The sequence below is a fragment of the Phacochoerus africanus genome, chromosome 11, assembly GCF_016906955.1.
Source record: "Phacochoerus africanus isolate WHEZ1 chromosome 11, ROS_Pafr_v1, whole genome shotgun sequence".
Lineage (NCBI taxonomy): Eukaryota > Metazoa > Chordata > Mammalia > Artiodactyla > Suidae > Phacochoerus > Phacochoerus africanus.
The window spans coordinates 20430552-20458301 of record NC_062554.1 but is presented as its reverse complement, the minus strand read 5'-3'; the positions used below and the strand labels follow the sequence as shown (position 1 = coordinate 20458301).

The 27750-nt window shown below is 43.1% G+C and overlaps 1 protein-coding gene across 5 annotated transcripts in view; it reads right to left on the bottom strand.

Annotated features, from left to right (window-relative positions):
* The window catches only part of TMEM135 (transmembrane protein 135), a 304239-nt gene that overhangs the window by 249743 nt on the left and 26746 nt on the right, over positions 1-27750 (bottom strand). For 2 of the 5 annotated variants that reach the window (XM_047754420.1, XM_047754423.1), the window contains exons 4-6: positions 15920-15975; positions 4156-4273; positions 1071-1196 (exon numbers count right to left, since the gene is read on the bottom strand). The gene's annotated coding sequence lies outside the window, so the exon portion shown is untranslated. Of the gene's footprint in view, positions 1-1070; positions 1197-4155; positions 4274-6817; positions 6834-15919; positions 15976-27750 lie in introns of those variants that run through there. The other 3 variants (XM_047754421.1, XM_047754424.1, XM_047754422.1) reach the window with 3 other exon arrangements.

The window sequence follows — 27750 nt, the reverse complement described above, 5'->3', positions numbered from 1 at the left end:
ACATGACAAAGAGCAATAGCTCTGAGGTGATGGGAGCCTCAGCTCACTGCTCTGGTTTCCCCCTTGATCACAGCTTCTAATCAAAAGTTCCTTCTTTGCTTTTGAATCGTTATTAAACTTTTTTTTTAATCAATCCTGCAATTTTGGTGAGGGAGGGAGGGAGAGATGAACAGGATGCACTCCATCTGCCATCCTAAAGCTGCGATGCATGTGTTAATTTTGCATTTAGAAAAGGAAAGAAAAGAAGCAGTGCTACTTTCTTTCCTCTCTTTTTTTTAAGAAAATTTTTTTTGGGCTGCACCCGCAGCATGTGAAAATTCCCAGGCCAGGGATTGAACCCACACCACAACAGTGACCCCAGCTGCTGCAGTGACAATGCTGGATCCTTAATCCATTGTGCCACAGGAGAACTCCCATTCATTCTTCTTCTATCTATTGTTTCCTTTTTTTACAGTAAGTAATGTTATAATAAGAAATAACGAAATGGCTGTTTTACAAATGAGAAAACTAAGGTTGGTACAGGATAATCACTGATTCAGAGTCAGGAAACTCATTAATAACAGGACGGAGACTGGAACTCAGGTTGCGGCTTCTTCTCTAGCCCTTACTCTTTGGAGCTATTCTGGGAGCTATCTCTTTCCTTTCCAGGAGCTGTTGGTGCTGATATTATAAACTTCAGTCTAGAAAAAACACTGTGTTGTTTGTTATTGTACATGTGGTTCTCACCACCAAAGATATTTTCAGTCAATGGGATCGATGTATTTTAGAACACTTGATGGATGCTAGGTGCTGAGCTGGGTGCCCGGCATACAGCAGTGAAACAAGATCAATCCCAACCACACAAAATTTAGAGTCAGTGGAGTAAGAAGAGTAGACATCAAACAAATATCGAATTCCTCTCTTGTGGTGACCTTCTACTCAGATTCAAATGCATCTATGAAACTTTCTGGGCAGAGAGAGTTGCCTTTCTATGTGCTTTTACAATGCATGATTCACTCCTCTGTTATCACTGAGAACAGCCTTTTTATTTTAACACATTAGTTAGCAGTGTTTCCTGCCACCCCACTCACCTCTATCCCCAACTGGGAGGTGAGGAGCTCAAGGGCAGGCTTGTTCACTCATCTTGATGGCAACTTCAGGACCTAGCACAGTGCCTGGCACATGGGTTATAAATTCTTCAGTGAATGGAATTGATGCTGAGAGAAAAGAATGGAAAGTTCTATTTCACTCCTTTCTGTAAACCATATACATATACCTTTGTATACCATGGCATTCCCTATTGATGATTTTTAGCTTTAAGATTGGCAAAAATCCATTTTTCTTGTTTGGGCTAGTGGCCAATATAAATGGAAATAGACCTGAGCTCTTGCCAGCTGTTGTTAATTATACTTCAAGCCTATTCAGAAAGGTACTGAGAAAATTCACCTTTTGCTTCAGTTTATCTAAGTTGACAATCTACACAACCTAAACCCACTAAAATCCACACCTCCAGATTCATTTAATTCTGTATGACCTATGACTACAGAAATTGAATCCCTATAGAGTTTCAATTTCTCAATTTGGCTAACTCTAATTCTTTAACCTTAACAAAATTCTTTCTGAATGACTGTTGACAAGCCAGGTATCTAAGGTTCAAGAAAAAGAAATAGAAATGAGTTCCATATTTATGTGGCAGGGAAAGGGCTGTGGCCCCTGGAAGGAGGAAGGAGTTTCTGCCTACCCTTACCTTGAAGCTTGACTCCCCTTTGGGAGTGAGACGCGTGGGGAAAGCCACAGTCTCTAAGGGCAGATAGGCTCATGGTGTTTGTAACCAGAGCCCTGGCAAACATGGCCTGAGATTTCTGAAGGCTGGGGAACGTGGGCAGAGGGGCTTGAATCCTGTAACTTCAGATCTTCAAGCAGTTTTTCAAGGGTAGTTTTGCTTTGGGAAAATGATCTAAATGGACAAGGTTAGACAGACTAATATTGAACCAGGGTTTTCTGGAATGGAAGTTTAATAGCTCCAACTCCAGAGCTCTAAACTTTTCTGCATCATACTTTCAAATGTTGCCTTTATTATGGGGTGGGGGAGCTATACCTCTGTAGCTTAAGATGCCTCTGGAGAAGTGTTTCCTCCAAGATGTGAGTGTAGACTCCCTTAGCTTGCATGAAATTGCTTATTTTACTTTATTATTTATTTTTGTCTTTCTAGGGCTGCACCTGCAGCACATGAAGTTCCCAGGCTAGGGGTTCAAATTGGAGCTACAGCTGCTGGCCTACACCACAGCCACAGCAACGCCAGATCTGAGCCACATCTGTGACCTACACCACAGTGCAATAACAATGCTGGATCCTTAACCCACTGAGCGAAGCTAGGAATTGAACCCACATCCTCATGGATACTAATTGGGTTTGTTACCACTGAGCCACAATAGGAATTCCGAAATTATTTATTTTAGTAGAAATGCTTGAGCTTCCTGCTTAAACAACTTTTCACCAGAGATAAAGAGTGAGGAGTTTAGGACTACAGAGAAGCTACGGTTCTGGGTTTTTTCACTTCATGTGGACAAAATGCCACAAAAGGGAACGGGATGGTTTTAGGCTTAGTACAAAAGGACTGGCCTGCTATTATCTCACACGTGGTAATATTCAAACTCAGACTTGGGGGAATGCCCTCTATGGGATATTTTGCCTCGAGGCGATGATCTCACAGAGGCCATAGGAGCGGACTTGACCCTGGGAGTGGGGGAGGGCCGGAACTTCCTCAGAGGAAGTGGACAGGAAATGGGGCTCGAAGATGGGGCAGGCTTGAGCCAAGAAAGACGGCGGGAAGAGATGTGGTCTTCTCCTGGGGCCTCTGGAGATGGGGGCCTGAACTTTCAGCAGGGTGAACTCACTGGCGGTCACTCCCAAAGGGAGAAGATGAGGAGCTGCTGCCAGAGAGTACAAGCCTGGGAACTAGGCAGGAAGGCACCTCCACGGCCCTAAGACAGCCTGTGCCTTGGCTTGTGGACTCTGAGAGCATTCAGAACTCAGAGCCATTTTAAACTGTGTCAATTTGGGAGTTCCTGTTGTGGCTCAGAGGGTTAAGAACCTGACTAGGAGTTCCTGTCGTGGCGCAGTGGTTAACGAATCCGACTAGGAACCATGAGGTTGCGGGTTTGGTCCCTGCCCTTGCTCAGTGGGTTAACGGTCCGTCGTTGCCGTGAGCTGTGGTGTAGGTTGCAGACGCGGCTCGGATCCTGCGTTGCTGTGGCTCTGGCGTAGGCCGGTGGCTGCAGCTCCGATTCAACCCCTAGCCTGGGAACCTCCATATGCTGCGGGAGCGGCCCAAAGAAATGGCAAAAAGACAAAAAAAAAAAAAAAAAAAGAACCCGACTAGCATCCATGAGGACGTGGGTTCGATCCCTGGCCTCGCTCAGTGGGTTAAGGATCTGGCGTTGCCATAAGCTGTGGCGTAGGTTGGCAGCAGCGGCAGCTCTCATTTGACTCCCGGCCAGAGAACTTCCATTTGCCGTAGGTGCGGCCCGAAAAAAACAAAATATTTAAAAAGTTAAAAAGTAAATAAAATTTGTCAGTTTTGTCCCTTCTTTCACTATCCTTAACCTTTCTGTAAAAGCTTGCTAAATGTTGCAGCCTAATCCTTTTATTTAATTCCTATGGGAAATTAAATAAAAAGGTCTGTGTCCTCGTTTGGGAATATTTACTCAAGGGGAGAAAAGCCTTCCCTTGAGGCCAGCATAACTGTGGTGGCTGCAATTGATCATGGGGTTGCAGGAGGTGCAAGGGGACAACGGAGGAGGTGAAATGAATGATCTGGAACCACATTGGCAGCGGGGGCGGTATGGATTTGTGGGACCTGTGAACCACTGGGAAGTGTGGAGAGGAGCCTCATATAAGATGAGACTTCCCATCATCAGATGAGAAAGTCTGAGCCACAGCAATGTGGATGTTACAAGGTAAACCTGACCTCATTTTTAATCATAGCCTGGTGAGGTCTGGAAGACCGAGTATATGCATCTGGAAGGTACTATAAAATACAGTCCGGGTACTTAGTAACCTATTTAACATAAGGTTTTGTGGACTATAAAGGAAGGCCTAAAATGGGTTTCCAGCCAAATCTGTGGGAATCATAATTATCACATGCTGTTTTTCCATTCATTTGAAATTACGCACCGGATTCCAGCATGCGTCAAGCAGTGCGGTAGAAATGACTGTGGATCCACTGAAACGTAACTGGTATAAACGGCTCCTTAATGCTTGAGGCAGAAGAAGGATCACATATTCAATCCTCCTAATTAAAGAAAAAAAAAAAAAAAAAAGACGTGAGCCCCTCATGCTAGATGATTGTAGAAACTGGTATCACTTTCTTAGGGATACTTTCCTTTCCTCTAGCTCTTCTTTTAAAAGGAACATAGGCTTAATTTCAGTGCGATTCTTGCTTAAAGTTTTTTTTTTCTATCTGACAAAAATCTCTAATTATTCCTAAGTGAATGAAGAAGAAGAGTCTGGTTTTGATTATTATTAAGTAACTGCAACATTCTAGAATCCATTTTATTTATTATTTAAACTTGATTTCTACATGATGGAGGATAATGTGAGGAAAAGAATGTGTATATGTGCGTGTGTGTATGACAGAATATTGTAAATCAACTATAATAGAAAAAATAAAAATCTGGAGTTCCTGTCATGGCTCAGTGGTTAACAAACCCAGTTAGGATTCATAAGGATGTGGGTTTGATTGCTGGTCTCGCTCGGTGGGTTAAGGATCTGGCATTGCTGTAAGCTGTGGTGTAGGTTGCAGACGTGGCTCGGATCTGGTGTTGCTGTGACTGTGGTGTAGGCTGGCAGCCACAGCTCCGATTCAACCCCTAGTCTGGGAATTTCCATATGCCTCGGGTGCAACCCTAAAAAAGACAAAAAGGTAAAAAAAAAAATCTTAAAAAATAATAATTATTATTTGATTACTATAATTTGATTTTTACTTTATATTGGAGTATAGTTTATTTACAATGTTGTGTTAGTTTCAGGTGTACAGCAAAGTGATTCATTGATACATACATATATCCTTCATCTAGATCTTCTGGGGACCCTCGAGCGTGTCCACTGTCCACTTAGGAAGTCCATTTGACTTCTACTTCAAGCTAAGCCGAGCCCTGGTATCCAAGCATCCATGCCTCAAGGTATTGCTGTTGAAAGCTGGTCTCCCACAGTGGGCCAGGCACGATCAGATGCCCAGTTCACTGCACAAGGCCAGCATGGTGCCTTGATGGAGGGCTCCTTCAGGGACCCCCATATCCTCAGTCAACAGAGAACGGCCCTTGCTGGATCTCCTCATCTGCAGCATTGAGTGCTCAGTCCTTCCCAAAACACACAATTGTTCTCCTTCCAGCCCAGCACCAATCACATCATCAGTGCACTCAGACCAGCTCAGGTGCTGGCTTTTCACAGACCGAAACACCACTGCCATTCCAGTCCTGGAGGCCCACCAGAGGCCAGCCTCCTGTCCTTTTTAACCATAAAAATACAGAAGTGCTCTTTTTATTCCTTTCCCATGCCCTCAGCTAAACTATGCATCCAGGGCTGTCAATTTCCTGGCACTAATTTTCTGTAGATCCATGGCCAGCTAAGGGCCTTCCTTGGCAATAGAATTTAGAAAGCTTGCTCTGGTCACCTACTCTTACTTGGTATGCAGACATCAGTTGCTATTTTGATATTAAACTGACACACCTGGGTGCCTTGGACAAAATGTCCAGTGACTTCCACGATAAAGTGTAATGTTTCCCAAACTTCTCTGATCCTAAGAGCTACTTATTATAGATAAAACATATCCAGGCTTTACTTTTGTAAATTCTGATCTAATGGATTTCAGGGCTGGACCTAGGAATCTAAATTTTTCCAAGCTCTCGAAGGACAAAGAAGCTCAAGTTAATAAGGATCCACGCCCATTGTTCAACCCAGTCGTTTTCCAGTGCAGAACTTTGGGATCACCTAGGAAGCTTTTGCTCCAAAAGAAATGCCTTGGACCTTTCTGGGATCTGTTTTTTCACTTTTTAGTTGGAAACAGTCTCAAACTTACAGGAAAGTTGCTGGAAGAGTAGAAACAACCTCTTTGTTCTGAACCATTTAAGTGTTAGTTGTTGACATGGGGCCCTAGCACTCTCAAATACTTCAGTATTTCCTACCAACAAAGACATTCTATAATGTAACCAAAGAAAACCCATCAAAACAAGGAAAATTAAACATCGATATATCAACTCCCCCCCCCCCCGACTCCTTGACCCCACTCAAGTTTTGCAAATTGTTTCTAAAACCTCCTTTAAAATAAAAGAGTGTGGAATCATGTGTTGTATTTATGGCATGTCTCTTTAGTCTCCTTACTCTGAAAACAGTTCCTCAGTCTTTTCTTGATTTTTAAGACCGGGACATTTTAAAACTACAGCCCTTTTATTTTGTAGAATGATCCTTAATTTGCTTGTCTGAAGCTTTCTCATGACTAGACGCGGAAGGGAATATGATAGAAGTAATGTCATGTTCTCATCCTGTCCCATGGGGTGGTACATGACTTTGATTTGTCCCATTACCACTATCAGCGCTTTGATCCCTTGTTGAAGATGGTATCTGCCCTGCTGGCCACTATGAAGTCATTCTTTTTGCCTCTGTAATTAATAAGGTTTTTTTGCTTTTTGTTTTTAATGGGCGAGAACGTCGAGAGTATATAAATATCCAATTCCTCATTAGAATTTCAAATGATTCATTTATTAATTTATACCAGGATGTACTCATGGATTCCAATTTTAGCCAATGGGTTATATAACCCACTACTATCATTACTTACTTTGATGCTCACATTATCCCAGGCATGGCCAGGGGGAGCTCCTTCAAGCTGGCTGATGTGCTCTTTAGACATGTGCCCACTATTCTTTGGGCACGCCTTTGTTTTTTTGACAAACATGTCCAGGTTCATTTTTTACTTTCACTGCCCCAGCATTGAAATCACTCAATCCCGCAAAGAAAAGAACTCAGGTTCCTTTTAGAAATCAAGATGCTAAGTATACTCTTTGCTCCTGAGGTTTTGCTGCTCCCAAGCCTGTCAAGTAAACAGAGCTAGGAATAGATAGATTTAGACACACATTCATATATTTATACATTCACATTATTTATACCTATATTTATTTCTGTATCTATTTCTATATGAGATTCTCCAATTTTTTTTATAGCAGTATATGGAAGTTCTCAGGCCCGGGATCAAATTGAGCTGCAGCCGCAATATATGCCACAGCTGTGTCACTCCAGATCCATAACCCACTGAGACGAGACAGGGATCAAACCTGTGCAACCACAGAGACCACACTAGATCTTTAACCCACTATACCACAGTAGGAACTCCGAGAGTTTCCAATTCTAGCCTACTACCATAAGATTCATTCTAGTTTTGGAGTTCCCGTCGTGGCTCAGTGGCTAACGAATCCGACGAGGAACCATGAGGTTGCGGGTTCGATCCCTGCCCTTGCTCAGTGGGTTAAGGATCCAGCGTTTCCGTGAGCTGTGATATAGGTTGCAAACGCGGCTCGGATCCCCCGTTGCTGTGGCTCTGGCATAGGCCGGCGGCTACAGCTCTGATTCGACCCCTAGCCTGGGAACCTCCATATGCCGCGGGAGCGGCCCAAGAAATAGCAAAAAGACAAAAAAAAAAAAAAAGATTCATTCTAGTTTTGTCTCGACCATATTTGTAACTCTATGGCAGTAACAGACTTCACATTGATAAATTTATTTATTTACTTAATCGTTTCTCATCCAAGTTCCCTAACCCTCTTGCAGATACTTTCCTTAACCCTCTGGGGCACTGATGCTCCATCCAAGCAGGAAAATGCTACACTGAGACACCTCTCAGCTTGCTTGGACTCCTCACGGGGACACTCTTCTGACTCTGCTAGGCTCTGACACTCCACCCCAAGCCACCCCTGCAGGACTGTGTAAATGCCCTTCTCACTCCACTCAGGCTCTGGCATCTATGCTGCATCACCCTCCCACGCCGATCCCTCCTCTTTCAGTTGCATCACCTCCCACCCAGATCTCTCCTCTTTCAGTTGCATCACCTCCCACCCAGATCCCTCCTCATCCAGCTAGGGCTTTGTCACTCCATGCTGAGTCTCTGTCCTCCCCCCTCTCCCCATCACTTTGTCCAGAGCCAATTAATGAACTGTTAAGGAAGGAAAACAATGGGAAGGGGATAAGGAAGAGGAAGAAGAACTACTGGGGAGATCTGAATTGAGAAGAGCTCTAGTGGGGTATCAGTGCGTGTGCTTATAAATGCTCCTCCAGGAGATTCTGATAATAGGCATGTTTGGGGTCTACTGGATTTCAAACTCTTATACTAGGGAAGGCTGAGGAAACAAATCAATCGAACACTAAGTACTGCTCATTATAGTAAGCCCTGAGATAGATACCTAGAAAAATAAGATACTACCTGCATTCTGAGGAGCTAGCAATTCAAGAGAGGAAACAGGTTGAAAAACAGAACTAGAATACATGGAATAACTTGTGGAAATAGAGGTATGTGTAAATGTGATGGGAGTGAAGTGGAAATTACTAATTGTCTGGGATTGGGGGAAAATTAATAGCTGAGTAGAGTTTTGAGGGATGAACAGGAGTTTACCAGGAGGCGAGGAATAAGTAATAGCAGGAATTCCTTATTTAAGGTGGGTCAGAGCATGAAAGCTGGGATCTTTATTAAGCATGAGGACATCCCACGAACATTATCATTTGGGTTGGACTGTGGGTTAGATCAGACCAGCCAATATGGTCTTATGTTTAATGTTGGTCCATTAAAGCCAGCCAGTCAGTCTTTTGAGGGCAATATCAAGTAAACAAGGCCGTAATACTACTCGGACAATTTGTTTCCTAGGAAAATCAATAGAGGTTAATATTTAAAAGTTCAAATATTCTAGGAAATACACAGTGTAGAAAGTTAAAATCCCCATCTCCCACTCTATCTCCAAAAACATTCCGGAGTTCCCGTCGTGGCGCAGTGGTTAACGAATAGGAACCATGAGGTTGCGGGTTCGGTCCCTGCCCTTGCTCAGTGGGTTAACGATCCGGCGTTGCCGTGAGCTGTGGTGTAGGTTGCAGACGCGGCTCGGATCCTGCGTTGCTGTGGCTCTGGCATATGGAACCTCCATATGCCGCGGGAGCGGCCCAAGAAATAGCAACAACAACAACAAAAGACAAAACAAACAAACAAACAAAAAAAAAACATTCCAACTCCCAGAAATAACCACAGCAATAATTTATTGTCTTTTCCTTGTGATTTTTTTCCATGCATATACTAACTACCAATTATGTGCGAGTATATTTACATTTTTCCCCTCAAGTTAAATTTATGATACTTACCACTTTTAAACTTACCTTTTTTTTTTTTTTTTTTTGCTTTTTAGGGCCATACCTGAAGCATATGGAAGTTTCAGGCTAGGGGTTGAATCAGAGCTGTAGCCGCCAGCCTACACCAGAGCCACACAACAAGGGATCCAAGCTGCATCTGCGACCTACATACAGCTCATGGCAATGCTGGATCCCTGACTCACTGAGCAAAGCCTGGGATCAAACCCGTGTCCTTATGGATACTAGTCGGTTTCCTTTCCCCTGTACCACAATGGGAACTCCCTAAACTTGCTATTTTTAACTTAACATTTCATAGATAGGTTTCTATGAAAGTATGTCGAAATCTGTTTAGTTCTTTTAAAATTTTTTTAATTTAAATCATTTTTCTTTATGTCTATTCACACATTAAATAAATTGTTAATGTAAAAAAAAAAAGTGATATAGGTAATTGACCCCTATCTAATTACACTTTTCCCAGAGTTAACCATTGTCATCTGGGAGTAAATAATGTCCTCCTATTTTTGTCTTTTTCTTTCTCTTTCTTTTTTTTCTTTTTCTTCTTCCTTTTTTTTTTTTTTTTTTTGGCCCACAGCATGCAGCAGCTTGATGTGGGATCTCTCAGTTCTTTGGGACTGAACCCCAGACTGCAGTGGTGAAAGCACCAAGTCCTAACCACTGAACCACCAGGGAACTCCCCACCCTACATTTTTCTTTATTCATTTACACACACATACACACACACACACACTGGCTTTTTTTTTTTTCACAGATGGGATCGTGGACAATGTTGAGTTTCAGGTATTATCAAACTGCAAAGCTTGAAAGAATAGGCAAGAAAGGAGTTCCTGTCGTGGCGAAGTGGTTAACGAATCTGACTAGGAACAATGTGGTTGCAGGTTCGATCCCTGGCCTCACTCAGTGGGTTAAGGATCCAGCGTTGCCCTGAGCTGTGGTGTAGGTCGCAGCCGCAGCTTGGATCCTGTGTTGCTGTGGCTGTGGCGTAGGCCGGCAGCTATAGCTCCAATTTGACCCCTAGCCTGGCAACCTCCATATGCTGTGGGAGCGGCCCTAGAAAAGGCAAAAAGACAAAAAAAAAAAAAAGAATAGACAAGAAGGACTGCAACCCATCCATCACTCTAGGACTCTTTTTCCTCAAGGCCCTCCAGTCTCACTTGTATCATAGCCACAGCAAACACATCATAGGCACTGGGAACTGAGCCTCATTAAAGAAAGAGGTGCATCAGTAAGGTCTTCCTAGGACAGCTGCCCCCACGGCATTCTTCGCTTGTGGCTTTTGCATTGCATGACCATGCTGAGGAGAAACAGATGGAAGGAAGAGGAGAGGTTGGGAGAGACATGTGAATCCTCAGGTCTTCAGGTTTAGCTATAGTTCTCACTGGGGCGCTAAACTGCGTTGCCTCTTGTAGCCAGAGGGACAGAGTTTGAAGCATGTAAGATCTTGGAAAATGTGCAATTGAGCAAGGTCTAATCATCAGTGATTGGAAGAGAAACGTGCAATAAGAGCCAACTGGGATTTAACTCAAAGGCATTTTGAAAGTTTGCTTCAGTGAGTTAGAATTGCAGCCTTTTGCCCCAAATTTCTCCACAAATATTCTATAGGCATTTTTTTAAGCCCCAGAGCCCTTAACTAATGTTATTTAAGGCAATTTTATGTTTCTAATTGTACAGATTGCTTGCTAACCTTTGAGCTAGAAATGATCTCAAAATACCCTTGTGTCTACTGATATTTCAAGGTAAGAGAATGCTCTGGAATGCTTCCCATTTTCCAAATGTAATATTTTCCAAAATAAACGTTGGAGTAACTGCATGGTTGATACCATGTGAACATTTTAATTCACACAATAATATTCTGGAGTTTATGGAAGCTTGTTGGCCTTCTTCCAGGAGGCTTGGAAGTCCAAAAAGTCAGCTGTTTCTTCTCAGTGGGAGAAAAGATGGAGGATGTGAATCAAAATTGGTAAATTGGAGAGGAGGTCACAAACTGAATGGAGTTAAGTAGGGGAAAGTGCAGTGCAATCTTCAGTGGGAGAAAAGCCAGTTGCACAGAGAGGAAGGACTGGTTACCATTAACGGCTCCAAAATTAAGGCCTTGGAGGAGAATTGAACGGAGAAGTTAACAACCGCTTGCTTCTCTCTCTGTTCTAGAGGATGGGGCTGAGGTAATGAGATCCAGATGCAACCCTGGGATGGATATTCATGGATCCCCAACCTTGTCTGCTCAGAAGGTCCCCAAACCTTCAGTGCTTACAGCTCCTGTGCTTCCTCTTCCAAGGAGTCTGCCCTGATGGCCGGACGGCATTTATCAAATGACATCACACAGTCAAGATGATCTGTTTCTTTGTCTTTTTCCCCCTGGTCTGTGAGATTCTTGAGACCAGGATGTAAAGGCACGAAATAATTATGTGCTGAATGTTGACTGAATGAGCCTCTCTGGCTGGAAACAATCCCTCCCTTCTCTGAGCTCCCTTGGCGCTTTGCACTTACTTCACTCATGTAATTTTTTTCACATTCTACCTTATACTATAATTTCTGTACATTTTAGCTCCCTTATTAGACTCAGAATTCTTCTACAAGAGAGATGAGATAATGCATATGAAGTATTAGTGCCATATCGGCTGAATAAATGACAGCTTTTATTATTTTGTAATGGGGTGCCTAGAGGAACAGAATATACATTAAAAAAAAAAAAAACAAGCTTCAAAGAACCATCTCGAAGCTGATCTCCTTTGTTTCACAAGACCCTTCTTGAATGACCCTTCTTACTTATGCAGCTACAAGTGACCTACTGCCGGAGTTCCCTTCCTGGCTCAGTGGAAACAAACCAGAATAGCATCCATGAGGATGTAGGTTCAAACCCTGGCCTTGCTCAGTGCATTAAGGATCTGTCCTTGCCATGAGCTGTGGTATAGGTCACAGATGCAGCTGGGATCTGGCATTGCTTGGTGGTGGTGTAGGCTGGCAGTTGTAGTTTGGATTCAACCCCTAGCCTGGGAACTGCCCTATGCCGTGGGTGTTGCCCTAAAAAGACCAAAAAAAAAAAAAAAAAAAGAGAGAGAGAGAGAGAGAGAGAAAGACCTATCGCCTTGGAATAACAGGATGTCTTAGTCTTGAAATATCTGCTCTGCTCTTTTCCATTCCCCTTGGGTAGAACGCTGGAGTTGGGATTAATGGGAGAGTTAGTGCTCAGTTGCACAACTCCAGGGGGCACACTACGGACTATAATCTATTGTGATAGATATATATGCTCTTTGAAGATGTGCTCCCAGGATCCCATTCCTTCTGAATACAATATGGTTGTACAAGGAGGCTGTCCTAGGGAGAGGAGAGGAAAGGAAAGGGGCTCCGGACACTTTTTCTTTGAGGTTCAAGGTTATTGGACTTGAGTGGATTGGCATAGTGTTCCCTGAGATCTGTTGGCAGGAAAGAAGGTGAAGAGCCCCAGTGAGGCACTTGCCAGAGACAGGGAAGGGCTGTCTTCAAAGGGCTGGGGCCAGCAAAGCTTTCTGAGGATGCCATCGGGAAGCAATGACAGAGTATGTTCCAAGTGAGCTGAGGAGCTGAACCTTGAAGGCAGATCTCAGTGCATCTTGCATCCAGGGCAGGATCTGGAGCAGCAACAGCATTACCTCAGCAGGAGACAAGCCCAGAGGACTGTGAAGAAGCAGCAGGGACCCAGTACGGCAGAAGTAGAAGAAAGAGACTTTTGGATTGATCGACTCACCGATTTTCTCTCAACCTGGCTTTTGGAAATGCGTTATAATCCTTGGGACTGAGGAAATGTTTTGAATTCTTAAATAATTCATGGGAACGAGATACTGGACTTTCTGCTAACGAAGCCATATGGGGTAGGAAGTTAACTGAAAAAAATTAGAGATGTGATTTTATATACATATATACATATTTTTAAATTTTACTCTCAACTCTTTTTCTTTTTTTTCTTTTTCTTTTGGTCTTTTTAGAGCCACACCTGAGGCATATGGAGGTTCCCAGGCTAGGGGTTGGAATCAGAGCTGCAGCTGCCGGCCTGCGCCACAGACACAGCAATGTGGGATCCTTAACCCGCTGATCGCGGCCAGTGATCAAACCTGCATCCTCTTGGATACCAGTCAGATTTGTTTCCATTGAGCCATAATGGGAACTCCGAGACATGATTATTATTTGGATTCCAGGATGGTAAATGAGGTCATAATGGTTTTATATCTTTATTATCATTATCAGCTCGAAGCATTGGCACAGACCTGGCACATGATGGGCGATCTATGAGAACAAAGGATCTCAGGAAGTCCACTTTTCCTAAGAAAACTGAGAATTCATGTCTTTTCAGATAGAACCCAGAGTCCCAGTGTGAAACAGGCTCCAGGCTAGTTCAAGAATGGACCTGATACCCACAGGGACATCATAACCCAAACGCCTTTCTGGGCTGCCTCTTCCACAGCCCAGAGACACTGGGGTGGATCTGGGACTCTCCTTCCCTGCTGCTCTGCATTTCAGCTGCTGCTTCTCCTCAAGGATCCAGGAAGTTGAGGCTGTGTCTTAATTCCACTTCAAGTTCACTATCCTGTACAATGCATGCTCAGCTGGTGTTAAAGACGGACCAGCTAGCTGGCTGGGTGCAAACTTTGGATATTGAAAGAACTGGAGTAGTTTATCATCAATTGATTATAGACGTGAGATTGTGTGACAATTTAAGGAAACTATTTCCTCCTGATTTCACATCTGTGTGTGTGTGTGTGTGATTTTCTATTAAAAAGTAAATCTACCATTTCAGAAGAAGTGTTCCATTTATAATTTTATAACCAGATAAACAAGAGTACCCTTTGGCCCCACCTTATCTCCTGGGCTCCAGTGTGGTTTCAAGATCTTGGGCTTTGGGTGAGTCAGGACTAGGTTTGACTCAACTTCCAAAGTGTGTTTCTGGTATATAAAGGGGGATTATAATTGTAAACGGTTTGTGAAAGGAAGTGAGAAGTTATATGTCAGCTACTGCTCCTGGCACAGAATAAGCATTCAATAAATATTAGCTATTACTATTTATTATTATTTCCTTCGTCACCAAACTCCTCTCTGTTCCTTATTTCATGGTCACGCTTGAACCCACTGCACCCCAGTGCCCATGCTACATATATTCTGGATGTTATTTATTTATTTTGGGGGGGTCTTTTTTTGTCTTTTTAGGGCTGCACCCATGGCATATGGAGGTTCCCAGGCTAGGGGTCGAAGCGGAGCTGTAGCCACCTGCCTACGCCAGAGCCACAGCAACGCGGGATCCGAGCCACGTCTGCAACCTACACCACAGCTCACGGCAATGCCGGATCCTTAACCCCCTGAGCAAGGCCAGGGATTGAACCCACAACCTCATAGTTCCTAGTCGGATTCGTTAACCACTGCACCACGACGGGAACTCCTAGATGTTCTTTTAAAGATCCTCAGTGGCCTTCTTCTTGCCAAGGCCAATGAATACTTTTCACTGTCTCTCCTTTTTTTCTCTGGGGTATTTGACAACATCAAACACTCTCTTCTTTTTTGGATGTTTCCCCTCTCTTGGTTTCCATGACAGTCTGTTCTCCTGGTTCTTCCGGTGAATCTCAAAGTCTCCTCTGCTTTGCTACCTATCTTCTTTCTTCACTGGTCAGCCCTTTTATATTGCAATTCCCAGATTCAATCCTTCACCTGTGTCCTTTTCACCTTATATTCTACGCCCTTGACTTCAGTCATCTATAACCCAGTTATCCTTAAGTTTAGATTTATATTTCTATTTTAATCTCTAGACATGTATATATATTTTTTATTTTTAGTACATTCTATTTTGTATATTTTTTCAACATAAAACATTTAAATCTTTGTTTTAAAAAATGCAGTATCACCCTTAATAAGATTAGCACTTATTTCTAGTATTACCAAGATCTCTTGTCATCTAGACAACGTATTTTTGCCATCTTACTTCACATCTGGATTTCCCTTGGGAACCTCAAACCTAGCAGATGTAGAGCCAAATGTGTCATCTCCCACCCCAAACTAGCTTCTTAGCCTTTCTATTAGTGGTATTACCATATTCCCAATCATTCAAGCAAACTGACTTTATTTATAACTTCTCCCTCTCTCTCATCAGTCCCCCCACCCCAATAGCCAATCATTCTGTTCATCCTATTCCTACACGGTTCTCAAATCTATCCTTTCTCCTCCATCCTCACTGCCACAACCATGATTTAGGTCATCATTAGCTCTTGTTTGTTTTTCGTCTTTTTGCCTTTTCTAAGGCCGCTAGGGCATATGGAGGTTCCCAGGCTAGGGGTCTAATGGGATCCAAGCCGCATCTGTGACCTACACCATAGCTCACGGTAACGCCAGATCCTTAACCCACTGAGCAAGGCCAGGGATGGAACCCACAACCCCGTGGTTCCTCGTCAGATTCGTTAACCACTGCGCCACGACGGGAATGCCAGGTCATCATTAGCTCTTGCATCATGAGCTCTGCAGTAGCATTCAACACAGCTGCCATTTTGTATTTCTAAAACACAAATACAATCACGTCACTCACCTACTAAAGGTCTTTACAGACTGCACCCTCGAAATGGACAGTCCAGAGTAGGGCTGCTGAAAAAAAAAAAAGAAAAGAAAAGAAAGAAAAGCAGGAGTAATTTGCTTTTTTAAAAAATTAGAGCAGATTCAAGGTCTCCATGGTAACTGCACAACAAGCATATGGTACTCACTTGCATTCTGATATGCTTTCTTAAGAAGAAAAAAAAAGGAGTTAGAGCCAACACACTAGTAAATCACATAAGCCTATGACTGTCCCTGTGAACACTACTCAGGGTGGAATAAAGTTTGAGAACCAATGCCCTGTGTCTTGATGACCGCCAAATTCCAAGGCCTCTTTCTCTCTTTTGCCAGTACATACACCCTCTGAGTTCAGTACTCAGGGAAAATAGGGGCCTACCAGTGATTCAGGAAGAATAAAATGCACAGGAGCCTAATAATAGACACCAGGATGATTATTTAATAATATTCAGTGAGAACTTAAACTGTCAAATAGATTGAAATGTCAATGTTATACAGAAGGATGCTTCTCTTCCTTGTTACCTAAGAGATCAATTGTCATAATATTACTTTATGGGCCTGGCTAAGATATTCTGTTATATCTTTCTCATAAGGATGGTGGTGCTGATGGGACTGCAAATTGATAACTTCCTGTGTCTATCACCACAGTAGGAACCACCTTGTCATTAGACCTGAAAATGATTCAAATTATATCTCCAGCAGTAAGTTTCTCCCCATGGGGCGATGCTGGGATGAGAAATGCTCACGTTACTTACTTCTCAGACTAATTTTCGGTGCTTTGCAGCTGAACAGTCTCTCTTAGAGTCGTGGAGTTCCTGTTGTGGCTCAGTAGTAACGAACCCAAACAGAATCCATGAGGATGGGGTTTGATCCATGGCCTCGCACAGTGGGTTGGGGATCCGGTATTGCCATGAGCTGTGGTGTAGGTCACAGATGCGGCTGGGATCTGGCATTGCTGTGGCTGTGGTGTAGATCTGCAGCTGCAGCCTGGACCCCTACCTAGCCTGGGAACTTCCAAACAGAAGAAAAAAAGTATCTATCTCTTAGAGTTGTGCCTTTTCTCTTTCAATCAAGTTGCAGTCAACTCCTCTAGGTTTGGGAATTTTCCTATCTCTAAGTGATTTTTTATATCCACTCTCAACCAGATATAATTCATGGTCTTCATGATTTCAGTGTCACATGGAAAGTTTATTCCATAGGTTTCCGACTTCTTGAACTTACTCTAGCCCTCAATTCTAACAACAACCCAAACTGATGACTAGAATGGAGGAGTTAATCCTTTAAGGTGACTTCGGGCTGCAGAAGTGACAGATGATTCTTAAAGGATGGGTAGGGGTTTTCTAGGCAGTGACTGGAAATTCCAAAGGTAAAAGGGCTTACAAAAAGCATGCTGAATCCTAGGAGTGCTCATAAAATGTGGTATGGTGGTTTTGATAGAGAATGGGATTGGTAACGGAAGAAACACATCAAAGTGGTCAGGGTCATATTACGGAGCACCTCCTGTTGACATGGTGGGTCATAGATATATACCAGGGCCATTACTAGTGAAGTGCAGACCCCAACGAGAAGTCTACTGCTCACCCCAACCGCCAAGTAAGAAAAAGCATTTCCTTTCTCTTCTGCCTAGTGAGAAGGCAGCTATGCTCAGACAAGGTTTGGGGGAGGAAGGAGAGCATATGTTTTATCTCATATGGCAGAAGCAAGCTTACCACAGAATGAGTACCTGGCTTATGGCCTGGCATACAGTAGGTACTCAACAAATGCTAGTTGAGTGAATGGATGGATGGATGGATGGATGGATGGATGGATGGATGGATAGATAGATGGATGGATGGATGGATGGATGGATGGATTGCCGATGCCTTTGTTATAAAGATAAGTAGTTTCCAAAGATCTAGAATTGTTAGTGGTACGTCAGTGAATACATATGCCCAAAAAGCTGTGATTTGAGGTTAAACAAGTCACAAATCAAGAATGTGGGTAAAAGTGGCAAAAGCACTGAAGCCCATATTAGCCCATATTAGCTCAGTGCTGCCTTGACCGTTTCCTGTTGGGCCCCCGGCCCATGATGCTTGGCAGTGCTGCCTCCACAAACCTCAAGGAGCCATACTCACATCATACTAAATTGGCCACAGTATTTAATTTCATCTCTGGGTTCTTGACTTGTTCCTCTCCTAAAAAACTTTAAATCCTTTCCCCTTTTCCCATGAATGGTTATTATAAAAATCTAAAATCCAAGAAAAAAAAATTTCACACAACTGTAATTTAACCACATTAATGCTTGATTTAACATTTGTCTTCATTACCACCTAGCTCTTTCCAAAACACATACTCAATTATTACATGTTTGCTGTAATACTATTATGGACTTTCACATTGGGCATTTTAACCTGACACCATACCATGCCTATCGTTCCATGTTGTTTTTAAGCATTTGTTTTCTTACCTTTCCCTATGTCCAATTTCCTCCCACTTCCCAAATACTTAACATCTTGATATATCCTAACTCAATTCTCATGTACCACATACAGCTATAGATATTCTTTGATAATTGTTTTATAAAACAGATCACAGGGAGTTCCTGTCGTGGTGCAGAGGTTAACAAATCCGACTAGGAACCATGAGGTTGAGGGTTCGGTCCCTGCCCTTGCTCAGTGGGTTAACGATCCGGCGTTGCCGTGAGCTGTGGTGTAGGTTGCAGACTTGGCTCAGACCCCGCCTTGCTGTGGCTCTGGCGTAGGCTGGCGGCTACAGCTCCGATTGGACCCCTAGCCCGGGAACCTCCATATGCCGCGAGAGTGGCCCAAGAAATGGCAAAAAGACAAATAAATAAATAAATAAATATAAATAAATAAAAAAAAAACAGATCACACTACATAGAGTTCCCTACTCTTTGCTTTTCTCATCTAATAATACGCCCTGGATAAAAGTCTAGGTTGACAGATCAAGACCAAACTCATTTAAAATATACCTGCCAAAGTTGACTGATTCACACTTAATTCTGCTTCCACTTATTGATGGACATTCAGATATTTTCCAGTTCCTACCAACAATGTCACAATAATGTGACATATGTATATATGTTTATTTCTTACACAGAACACGTTTCTAGACTGTTAGGTCAAAGGTGTGTGTGATTTAAATTGTAACAGATGTTGCAAGATGACTTTCCTAGAAGGTCATGTCCCATAATTCCTGAAAGCTTATCAACATGCCTATGCAAATACTCTAAGAAGCAGTAAAGTGTGATGCTTAACAATAGAAGCTCTGGAGCAATACTAGCTGTCATGACTTCTAGCTCTTCCATTACAACATGTGTGACTTTGTGCAAGTTAAATAATTATGTTTCATATCTGTAAAATGGGGACCCTACCTATTATAGAGCCTACCTATTATTATGTGTATTAAATGCTTGGGACAGTGTCTGACATATGGTAGTATTCAAAAAGGTTCAGCTATAATTATAGTTATGATGAACTGGAATGTTAATATGATCAACTCACAATATTTCCTCCAGTGTTTTGGGGTTTTGTCATAAAGATATGGTAGAGAAAATGCTCCTCTTGGAGTTCCCATCGTGGTATGGCAGAAACAATCCAACTAGGAACCATGAGGTTGCAGGTTCAATCCCTGGGCTCACTCAGTGGGTTAAGGATCCGGCATTGCTCTGAGCTGTGGTGTAGGTCGTAGATGCAGCTCACATCTGGCATTGCTGTGGCTGTGGACTGGCTAGCAGCTGTAGCTCCGATTCGACCCATAGCTTGGAAACCTCCATATGCCAAGGTTGTGGCCCTAAAAAAAAATAAAATAAAAAAAGAAATTAAAAAAAAGAAACCAAAAAGAAAATGCTCCCTACCTTTCAATGGGAAACAATCTCAGCATTCATTAATACAAGTAAAGCAAGATTTTTCAGTCATCCATAGCTATGACACATTTAATGGTCTTCTTCTGTGTGTTCTGGAAGTGTTTCTTTCCATCTATCCTTCTTGTTTAATGAGCCCAGCCAGCCCACAAGAGCAGTGTTCCTAAACTCTGCACGACAACCGTAGCTCACGGCCATTTGTGCACAGACTTGCTGCCAAGTTTTCAAGTTTTATTACAGAAAAACATCCTAGTCCTCTACCCCTCTTTTATTTGAGACGATGTCAGTCTCTTTGTGTGAAAGAATCAAGCCCCGGAGAAAAACTAGTTTTTTACAAAGGACAGAAAATGAGCATTTCTTTTTAGTAAGCCACGGACGGGGCAATCTACTCTGCATCCTTCAAGCTGTTTTGTTCAAGCATGGAGGGAACATTCCAAGTGCATATTTACACCAAATTCCAGTTTAACGTGGAATCAAACAGATCAAATGTTTGGAACTTCTTTTGTAGATTTCTTTTGTAAAATTAAGAGACAAAGGCCATGAGCTTACAGATGGGACCCTTTTCTGAAGTGACTTTTAAGGACTGTGAGGAATCAGCTCACATTCAATTTCCTAATGAACTCATCACACATGTACTCAATACTTCTGGCACACAAGGCACTGGTGGGGTGGAACACAAATCAAAATACCGCAGGATTCGGGTGCTCACTGGCCAACATTCTATTGGAGAAAACTCCATGCAGCTGGTAATAAGCTACTCATTAGGTTTTTCTTGGTATCAAGTGAGAGAAAAGCCCAATTAAACTGACATCTTCCAAGACTGAAGAATAATAGAAAAATAGGGTGTCTTGTTCACAACAGTATGACTTAAGTCCTGGGTGTGATCTGCAGTGGCTGGAATGTGTTTGCAAGCCTACCCCCAAACTCATCACAGTGCCCAGAGGGATGCCATGTTCTAACTGGTCAAGACTAAGTGGCTTTCCCAGCCCTAAAGACAAGGATGGAGTCAGCAGTCACCAAAGCAAGTAGACTAAGATTGAGAGAATGGGGCTCCTTGGAGGGGGGGAAAAAAAATCAGAGTTCTGTTACCAGAAGAGGGAGAAGTGATTGAAAATCAAATAGAACAGAGGGATAAACACAGAATGATGAGAGGATGGGGTAGAGACATATTTGACTTTAAGGATCTAAGAAAGAACCACGAAGTAGAACCAAAAAGTGGAATAGAGATCACACCCCCTCTCATTATGAGAATCTGCCTTATGGGGACTGCCCTAAAATACACAGCCATGGTAAAATGTTGGCGGGGTGATCTTTACTCAGTTATGTAAAAAGGTGACAAAATATTCCTATGCTTTTAAATGTCCCCCCCAAAATGCCAGAATACAACTTTATTACGAAATGTATATGATGACAACTATTAAAGAAATAACCGAGGGAAAGACTACAGAGAAATATATCGAGTATACTAAACCATAAAGGAATTTTTTTCTTTGCACATTTTGTGATTGGCCATATTTTCTATAATGAGCACTGATCACTTTTACAATGTTTAAAAAAAAAAAGGTAAAAAACCAACAACCCACAAAAAAACCTTTGCCTTTAAACAACGGTTAGCGGGTCGTGTTACATGTGTTAAATTGACTGATCCCAATTATTCCCGTCTCTCACTGGCACAGCTATCTGACCCAGGGGAGTGGTGTGCATATATCTCTTTGAAGAACCAGCTCTGGAGATAAGCCTCCATTGACTTGTGAGCCTGCTGATTTGCTAGCAATGCCAGATAAGGAATTTTAAACACAGAAGGAAACTTCAGACCCACTGGCTGGTTCTCATCAGGACAGCCCAATCAGCGCAGTTTTTGTTTCCTCTGGTCAGTGGCCCTGAGAGAAAGCGAGATTACACTGTAGCTTTTGCACTCGGTCCAGGGCGCCAGGCTCCACCACTGAGGGAGCAGAGGTGGGCCACTCTGGCTGCAGAGGAACGCCTGGCTGGAGAGACCGAGGAAAATGACACCACCCACCCCGTGGTGAAGGATGCAGATAAGATCTCCAAACAAAGATGCTCATTCTGGTTAACTGTTTCCAACAAACACAAACCTCCAGGGAAGAGGAAATCCAAGTGGCTAGGAATTCCCTGGCCTGACCCATGCAAGGGTTAGGTAGGGCCCTTTTTGGGAATTCTCACTCCTGTTCTCATTCTTTCACTGGCCACTTGCTAATCGAGAGCATTGGATAAGCTGGCTGTGGCTCCTCACAGGTTTTACTTACAGACGCATTCAAGAGATAAACTGGCAGGCAGGCAATTAGGCCCAGTGTCCAAAAGCCTTTGGCTGTGATATCAGGGGCATCTTCAAACACCGAGGAAGGCTTTGGGGAGGAAAGTTGACTCCAGAGTAGAGCCTTAGAAGAAGAGTGAGCCTGATGAAGGTGACTGCGGATGGGGAGGAAGGGTTTTCCAGGCTGAGGAAATGGCAAAGCCCTGCAGACGAGAGAGAGACAGAGACAGAGACAGAGACAGACAGAGAAAGACAGAGAGAGAGAGAGCAAGAGCGAGAGAAAGAGAGCGAGCATGTGAGGAAGTTTAAGACACCTGGAGTGAAGACAGGCGAGGGGGAGTAGTTTTTTAGATTGAATTATGGAGAAAGGTGAGAGGAAAAAGAAGAAAAATGGATGTGACAAAGCCTTCCTCTCTTTCGATTCAAAACTTGGCCCTTTTTTTTCGGCCCTTTTTTTTCTTAAGATTGCACCTGTAGCATATAGAAGTTCCCAGGCTAGTGGCTGAATCGGAGCTAGAGCTACCGGCCTACACCACGGACAGAGCCATGCAGGATCTGAGTCACGCCCTCGACCTACGCCAGAGTTCATGGCAATGCCCAATCTTTAACCCACTGATCAAGGGCAGGGATCAAACCCACATCCTCATGGATACTAGTCAGGTTCCTGAGCCACTGAGCCATAACGGAACTCCAAAAACTTGGTCCTTTTTATTTGTCCCCTTTTATTTGCTGTTAGTAGCTCTCTTAACTCTTGTTGTTTCAAGGTTGCAGAGGAAAGGAAGAGACAGAGACAGTCCCAGGTTGAAGTGTGAAATCATATAGAGGCCACTGTGAACACAGTGATGAGATGAGAGATGAGACTGACCAGCCTGGCCAAAGGTGATCCGGGTCGCCCTTAAACACCACGAATGCAATCATTTTCAGTTCCAAGAGGCCTATAGTGGGTGGAGATGTCATTCAGTCATTCTGCATACGCTGAGTGCAGAGTGGGTATCCAATGAGGTAATTCACAGGTTCATTCAGGAAGTACTATGTGCAAACATGAATGGCATATATTGACTTGTCATGAGACAACAGTGGAGTGGAGAGCACAACAAACTTTTATTGAGTCTTTATTATGTATTAGGCACCATAGGAAGTGCAGGGGAGAAAAGAGGGGAAAAAAAAAAGAAATCCCAAACCCATCTTAAAGCAGATCAGGGTCTACCAGCCTATGAATAGATGCCGTGGAAAGAGAACAAAGTGGGCAATGAGCACTGAAATGCAACGTAGAAGTAAATGTTTCATCATCTTGTGAACCTATTAAGGCGGATCTATTGGCTCTCTGTTCTGTTGTTACAACTCATTTAAGGGCTGAGTTGAATAATAGGTGGATATCTCACAGCTCCTTCACAGATAAGAAAACTCATAAAAATAATATAGGGTCAAAAGGACCTGAAGACAGAGAGCCCTGAGCTTGAACTTCGGGCTGCACTCATTCAACCTGTGTCCACGCAGTTTACCTAAACTTTGAGCCTCAATCTCCTCACTGAAAACAGATAACAACAGCTGTGTGTGGCAGATAATGTTGGTGGCATACCCAGTAACAGCGACCTCTCTCTGGGCTATCAGAAGCTTTCCCAGTTCAGTCTGGGGGAGGAAAAGTGTCCAACGGAGGTGATGAGTGGTCCAAGGCAAGGGTTAGCCAACTTTTCTGTAAATGGCCGAGGGAGCAAAATTTTAGACTTTGGGAGCTCCTGTGGCGGCACAACGGAAATGAATCCAATTAGGAACCATGAGGTCGGGGGTTGGACCCCTGGCCTCATCAGTGGGTTAAGGACCTGGCATTGCCATGAGCCGTGGTATAGGTCCCAGACACAGCTTGGATCTGATGTTGCTGTGGCTGCGATGTAGGCCGGCAACTGTAGCTCCACTTGGACCCCTTGCCTAGGACTCCCATATGCCCTGAGTGTGCCCCTAAAAAGCAAAAAAAAAAAAAAAAATTTAGACATTGCAGACCATTGAGCCTTTTCACAAGTCTGCCAATGTAGCATGAAATTAGCCATAGACAATACATAAATGAATGAGTATGGATACACAGCAACACAACTTTCTTTATTTAAAAACCAGGCAATGGTCCAGCTTTGATTGTTGTTTGCCCATCCCTAGTCTAAGGCCACCCTGACAATTGTATTTCCTACTTGCTCCAGTTCTTTCGAAACTAAAGATATCCATCGGACCCAGTTCTGGCCAATGATATCTTGCTAACAGTCTGATGAGGGGGATTTGGAAAATATTTTTCTTTCCTGATAAAATGGAGACTAATATGGCTGGCCCTACATTTCCCTTTCAATTCTACCTTGAATGTGGATATGATATCTGGAGGCGAAGCCATTTTGCAATCATGAGATGACAGGCATAAGACTAAATGCCAACTTGGAAAGAAGAGGGATGCAGAAAAAAAGGATCAGTTCCTTGATGTCATCACTTACATGTTGAATGATGCCAGGACCAGCTACTGGACTACCAAACCCCTAATTTGTTAAACCACTCTGGTTAGATTTTCAGCATTTTGCAGACAAATCTATCCTCAGGTAATTTCACAAACTATAGAAATGATCCCTGAAAGTATAGTCTTATCCTCAAGTAATTTCAATATATCACAGTTTTATTGTGAATATGAGATGAGATTAATATGCAAATCACATAATAGATGCTCAATAAACAACAGTTCTCTTCTCATTTCATTCCACCAAAAACTGATATCATTCCCTGTATGATGAGCATTGTTAACATTTTGCACATACTCCTTTCAAGAATATGTCACCTAGGAGTTCCCATTGTGGCTTAGTGGTAAAGAATCCAACTAGTATCCATGAAGACCTGGGTTTGATCCCTGGCTTCGCTCAATGGGTTAAAGGATCCAGTGTTGCTGTGAGCTATGGTGTAGGTCGCAGATGTGGCTCAGATCTGGCATTGCTATGGCTGTGGCATACGCTGGTGGCTACAGCTCGGATTCAACCGCTAGCCTGGGAATTTCCATATGCCGAAGGTGTGTCCCTGAAAAAAAAAGAATATGTTACCTAGAGTGGAATATTTTTCAGCACCATCTTTAGGGCTAATTTTAAGTTTCCAAGGCCTCAGGAAGACCAGGAAAGGAAAGGACTAAAAAGAATGTCTAGTTTAGCAGGAGCTTGAGTATGAAAACATCCCAGGTAATTGTCAAACAAATTGCAGCAACTGGAGTTCCCGTTGTGGCGCAGTGGTTAACGAATCCGACTAGGAACCATGAGGTGGCGGGTTCGATCCCTGCCCTTGCTCAGTGGGTTAACGATCCGGCGTTACCGTGAGCTGTGGTGTAGGTTGCAGACTTGGCTCAGATCCCGCCTTGCTGTGGCTCTGGTGTAGGCCGGTGGCTACAGCTCCGATTCGACCCGCAGCCTGGGAACCTCCATGTGCCGTGGGAGTGGCCCAAGTAATGGAAAAAGACAAAAAAAAAAAAAAAAATTGCAGCAATAACCTCTCCCCAGTAACCATTAAGGAAAGTATCCCTCCACATTCCTTCCCTCCCTGCATTCCCTGTGTCAAGGTTCCTCATACCTGCCTGCCTCTGACCTCGGATGTGATGATAAGAAGCACGTAGGGCGCCCCAAAGAGACCCTCAGTAGATGCTATTCCATTTTCCCTTCCTCTCACTCTCCCTGCTTTGCATTCTCACTGTCTCAACTTACTGAAGAAATCAGACTCCGTGTGCAGGGAGCCCCATGAAAAAGACACTCTAAGCCCTGAGGAAAGAAGACAGAAAACGATTAGTCCAAAAATTGGAAGCAACAAGGAACGAGGATTTAGAAGTGTTCAGAGTCAGGCAGTTCAGTAACAAGTTTCTGAGAAGCAGGTTTCTAGGAATCTCTCTCTTAAAATAGTGCCATGGTGGGGAGGGGGAGCTTAAGGCACCCTGCAGAGACAGTATCCAATAAAGATTTTGGAAAGTATGGATCAATGGGTGGGTGGACAGATGAATGGACCATTAGAGACAGGAACGGATATGGTGAACAGTGAGCAGCAGGGGTCTGGCTGTCTCTGGTTTGGCTGGCTTGGTGAGAACTTTTCAAATGCTCTGTTGCCACTACTCAATGACATTACAAGGTGAACGCAGCCACAAACAATACGTAAAGGACCTCAGAAGGATGTTTCCCAGTAAAACCTTATTTACAGAATCTAGAGATGGTCATAGTTTGTGCCTTCCTCCTCCAGACTATGTGTACATCTGGGAACGTCTACTGGAACTGCAGCAGCCATTGTGCTACCAGCCTGAGGATGGAGATGGACAGGTGCAGATAAAAGAGGCTGGTGCTTTGACAGGAGCGCCTATACCTGATACACCTGGAAAACATCCTCACTCTGTTTCTTATCTTATGAGATAGGCTATTTTTGTTTTTATTACATCCATTCAAGTGGGCTCTTCTTTTCCTTGCAGCCACGAACATCCTAGCTGCCATACTTCCCTAAGAGGAAAAGCCCCCTTGTCCTATTTCTCTCACTAGCTTGTAGTGGAATAATAAATGTACAGAAGGCTGGCAGTGGTAGGAGAAAGGGAAAAGAAAAAGAAATGCTCTCTTACTGAAGAGTTTTTGGAGCAAGAACTCACTTTAATTTAGTAGATTTAAAAATCCTTTAGGAGGAGTTCCCATCATGGTTCAGTGGTTAACAAATCCAATTAGGAAGCATGAGGTTGCGGGTTTGATCCTGGCCTTGCTCAGTGGCTTAAGGATTCGGCGTTGCTGTGAGCTGCGGTGTAGGTCACAGATACAGCTTGGATCCCGTGTTGCTGTGGCTCTGGCATAGGCTGGCGGCTATAACTCTGATTAGACCCTTAGCCTGGCAACCTCCGTATGCCATGGGTGCGGCCCTAGAAAAGACCAAAAAAAAAAAAAATCCTTTAGGAATTACCATACTGCTAAACACCCTAAACTATCACTGATTTGTTGGAATGGTGTTTAGAGAGATTTAAACATGACTGGAAACACAGTTCCCGCTTTTGTTAAGTGGGCCGACTTTACTGAATCACTCATTTGTCTCTTATTGTTTCATATGTGAAAAATTCATTTTTTGGCTGTGTCTGCAGCATGCAGAAATTCTCGGGTCTGGGACTGAACCCGAGCCACAGCAGTGACAATGCCAGATCCTTAAACCACTGAGCCAACAGGGAACAACTCATATGTGTAAATTTTATCACTCTCAACTTAGAGAGAAGCTCTTTAATGGCAGGAAACTTTTTGTAAACCTCACAGAATTGGACATTTAACAGGTAGACAACACATGCATTATTAACTCCATTTTTGAAGGGTATTTTCAAGAACATATTACAGAATAAGAAAAATTTGCGGCTATTTTAAATGGCCCTAGTCTGATTTAAGCTATCTCTTGAAAAAAAAAAAAATTGTATTGAGTCTATCTGGAAAATGTTTCCTACATTCAGCTAATTTTGAACTATTGATTCATTCTTTCCTCTAAGGTGATTATTTCCCTTACGGTGAAACTTGAAAGGCATGGACTTGTACCACCAGAGCCAGTTGTTTAGCGTGTAGTTGTTGCAATCAACATATCCCAATATGTACAGGCTTACCATTCTTTTTCTGAAATTAACAAGACACTTATTGTTATGTATGACTATCAGAGGTTGATCTGTAACATT